The 4,308-nt window shown below is 38.0% G+C and overlaps 1 pseudogene; it reads right to left on the minus strand.

Annotated features, from left to right (window-relative positions):
- Window positions 1-2,990: 2,990 nt before the first annotated feature.
- LOC106748123 lies at window positions 2,991-4,008 on the minus strand (annotated as a pseudogene).
- Between the last annotated feature and the right edge of the window lie 300 nt (window positions 4,009-4,308).

Below are 4,308 nucleotides of genomic sequence, written 5' to 3' on the forward strand. Positions count from 1 at the left end.
TTTGGCGTTGATGCTACTGCTTCGCCGGGCTTAACCCACGATTTTTTACGCTTGGGATTACTGTAGTATATCCACTTTTCATCACCAGTCACAATACGATGTATGAAACATTTCCTTTTTTGTCGTTGAAGCAGCTGTTCACACGTGACAAAACGCCGTTCGACGTCTCTCGGCTTCAGTTTATACGGCACCCAAGATCCTTCTTTTTGTATCATTCCTAATGCTGTCAGACGTTTCGAAACTGTTGTTCGATCAACTCCTAATGATTTTGCAACATCGGATTGCGTTTGACATGGATCTTCAGCAAGTAATGTTTCTAATTCTTCGTTTTGAAACTTTTTTGGTGCACCACTGCGTTCTCTATCTTGAATATCAAAATCACCATTTTTAAATCGGTTAAACCAATCTCTGCATGTTCTTTCCGACGGAGCATGATCACCATAGGTTTCTACAAGATTTCTGTGTGCTTCAGCTGCAGATTTCTTCTGAATAAAATAGTGCAGTAAAATTCCCCGCGGTTTATTTGGCACAAAATTTGAAATGTTTTACGCTACAAAAAGAAAATGTTATTTATAGGTTAATGGAAAGACACCCACTGATTTTAAACATAGATTATAGAATTTCAATATAGATGCGTCATCATCTTGAATTATACACAGAAAATTTTTATACCGCCATCTGATGGTGAAACGGCAAGAACTTATTCACACTGCCAATAACACAAAGAAACATGATGGATCGAATTTCCATCTGCGAAGCCTTGGCCAAACGGAATGAAATCGACACATTTCTTAAACGGATGGTGACTGGGGATGAGAAATGGTTCACATACGACAACATTGTGCAAAAACGATCGTGGTTAAAGCGCGGTGAAGCAGCTCAAACGGTCGCCAAACCAGGACTAACGGCCAGGAAGGTTCTGCTGTATATTTGGTGGGACTGGAAAGGAATCATTTATTATGAGTTGCTTCCATATTGCCAAACACTAAATTCGGATCTCTACTGTCAGCAACTGGACCGTTTCAAGCTAGCGATTGACCAGAAACGGCCAGAATTGGCCAACAGGAGAGCTGTTGTGTTCCATCAGGACAACGTCAGGCCACACACGTCTATAGTGACTCGCTAGAAACTCCGGAAGCTTGGTTGGGAAGTTTTGATGCATCCATCATATAGTCCGGCACCAAGCGATTACCATGTTTTTCTTGCATTGCAAAACTACTTTAGTGATAAGAAATTGGCATCAATAGAAGATTGTGAAAATCGATTACTAGAGTTTTTCGCCAATAGGGACCAAGACCAAGACTTCTATGAGAGAGGCATTATGAAGCTAGCTTTAAAATGGCAACAAATTATAAAATAAAACGTTGCATATTTGACTCAAATCGGACAATCCGAAACATGTTAAATAAAGTCTTGAATTTCACGTAAAAATAATAGATTTCTTTTTCCCCAACCTAATATATTGCGATATACGACAAGGGTTCTTCACTTTGGGCGTCGAGTTCTGGCAACCTACAATGTGCAATGAAACGTCTCGGAGAGAATCGATATCGCCGCGTTTATGTTCATGAACGAGAACGCCAGCAAAGGAATTTCGTGCGCTGACCGGACGTTCGCTCACGGCCTGACGACGAAAGGGCCAGGCGAACAGGGCGGGGCATTGTCTGAAAAAATTGTTCCTATTAGGGAACGCGAGAAATCACTGCAAAACAACGATAAGTGAGCGCGAGTTACGTGAAAGAAAAACTAAATCGAAAGACCAAAGTTGGACGCCAGATGCTGTTAGTGTCACAGAAAATCAAATCGCAAGAATTTTCCCAAAATTGTTTTGCAATGAGTACCATTAGCTCAACATTCCGAACGCAGAAGGGCAGGATCTAAAGTTTCTCGGGAAATAGATCGCATGTGTCCGAGCAGGGAGAATAGATACGATAACACCTAATGAATAGGCACAAAATACGCGATTCGTTAATAAGAACATGAAAAAAACATTTATTCAACATGGAAATCAAGTTAACCCCTAGGCTACTGTGGGCGCCTATAGACGCTCGACGCAGTTTGGCTCTCTGACACGGAGGGCGTCTAAAGGCGCCCTGAGAATTTTATCGATATTTATTCTGATAAATCTTATCTCAGTTAGACGAGAGTGAATGCTAATTTCGCTGGCGCATATTTTGTTAGTCACCTGCGATTTAAATATTAGAGAAATATTAAAAAAAAGGGAGTTGGAGGGTGTGGAGGCACGCGCTCCGTTGTTCGCATTGTCCGGAGCAGAAACGAATAAACGAATTCTGAAAACATCATTTCGTACCGTGGTAATTATTCTCACCTTATAGAATCGTTCCATATCGCTTCTCATCCCACAATTTAAATTTAAATTTTATAGTTATTTTTTTGGTTTATTTCTAGAGTGAATATAATGTAATGAACATGAATATACATTAATAGGTGGAAATCCTAATAATCAGTCTTTTCGCTTAATACAAATGCATTTTCCATCTCCATACGTAAAAAATGCAGCAATTCGGGAAAAACGCAAGGCGGAAATGTGCAGTGTGTCGCAAATATAACAAAAGAAGTAAGACATATTACCAATGTAAGAAATGTGATATAGGATTATGTATCTTTGTTTCAAATTATATCACACTTTATTAGACTATTAGATATCTTGCAAAAAAAATTTTACATTAATATTAAATTTGTAATATTTATAGTAATTCGGTTCAGAAAAATAAATAATATAGTCTTATTGTAGTAAAATTCAGTTTTTTGATTATTGAAATATGTTATCACAAAAATGTATCCTTACCTAAAAGTTCGCCGTTCTCGGCGTACATCGTAACTCAATTCCTGCCTTATGGTACGGCCAGTGCGTCTCATAGTCCGTCGTAGTCGAGGGGTTCACAACAAAACAAAAATATCAAGTCAAGGATGAAATTTGTAGAAAAAAGGCAAAGTTGATTGATAACTTACAAATATAAGGAATTATTTTATTCATCAAAGTATGCACGTATATTGTCTATACACTTTTGCCATTTAAGCGGCAGGTTGTTCAGGCCGGTGGTATAAAACTCTGGTGGACGAGAGTCAATGAATTCTTGGAAGGCCAGTTTTACAGGATTGTCGGAATTAAATTGTTTCCCTATTAAACAGTTGTCCAAATTGCGGAAAAAGTGGTAATTAGTGGCTGATAGGTCTGGTGAATATGGAGGATGATGCAGAAGTTCCAACTCCAATTCCTGTAGTTTTGCCACAGTCATTTGTGCAGTGTGTGGTCTAGCGTTATCATGCAATAAGATAGGAATCGATTTTCTTTAAAAATCTATGCTGTTTTTCTTTAAATTTTTGCATCATTTTGTCCAGTTGGTTGCAGTATATTCTGCTATGAACGATTCGCCAGGTTTCGTGAAATCATAATGGATCATACCTGCGCTAGGCCACCAGACACTCATCATCAGCTTCTTTTCACGAATATTGCGCTTTGGTGTGTGTTTTGGTGATTTATCTTTGTCCAGCCTCTGTGCTGAACATCTGCGATTTTCTTATTGGATCCATTTCTCATCACAAGTGACAATTCGATTCAAAAGTGGATCAGATTTGTGATGAGAAAGCAATATCAAGCAAGCCTCCAAACGCTTTTGTTTCTGTTCTTCATTCAGTTCATGTGGAACCCACTTATCCAACTTTTTCACTTTACCGATTTGAACTAAATGAGTTAATATTGTTTATTTGCTAACACCAAACTTCAACGATAATTTATAGGCACTCTGAGATGGGTAAGACTCAACGGTGACCTTTAGTTCGTCATTATGGACCTTTGATTCTGGGTGAGGGATCATTTGTGAGGATAAAGTTACCTGTACGAAATTTGGCTAACCAATTTGATACTGTCTGCTGCGTATTAACACTAGAGCCAAATACACTATTAATGTTTCGCGCGGTCAACGATGCCGTAGTTCCACTTAAGAACTCATAATTCATAATAGTGCGAATTTCCGACCGTTCCATTTTCAACAAAATTAATTTTTAAAAAAAGGTTTTAATATTTATTAGAGCTTACATGATTTCTTTAAACAGGGGGGATATATAACTTTCCAACAAAAAAAAAACAGAACGGTAATATATTAAGCCAATATCAAATAATAAGCTGTTACACTTGGCAATATTATTAACTACAAATTTCATCCTTGCCAACCTAATAAAAGAAATGTAATACGTAATAAGACGGGACAGATTCTTGAGAACGTCGTTTGAGCAGTCGTTGTTACAACGAAAACCATTCTAAACTCGCATTCGCTAATACTGAAA

Source organism: Dinoponera quadriceps, unplaced genomic scaffold (assembly GCF_001313825.1).
Source record: "Dinoponera quadriceps isolate SergipeBrazil2010 unplaced genomic scaffold, ASM131382v1 scaffold289, whole genome shotgun sequence".
Lineage (NCBI taxonomy): Eukaryota > Metazoa > Arthropoda > Insecta > Hymenoptera > Formicidae > Dinoponera > Dinoponera quadriceps.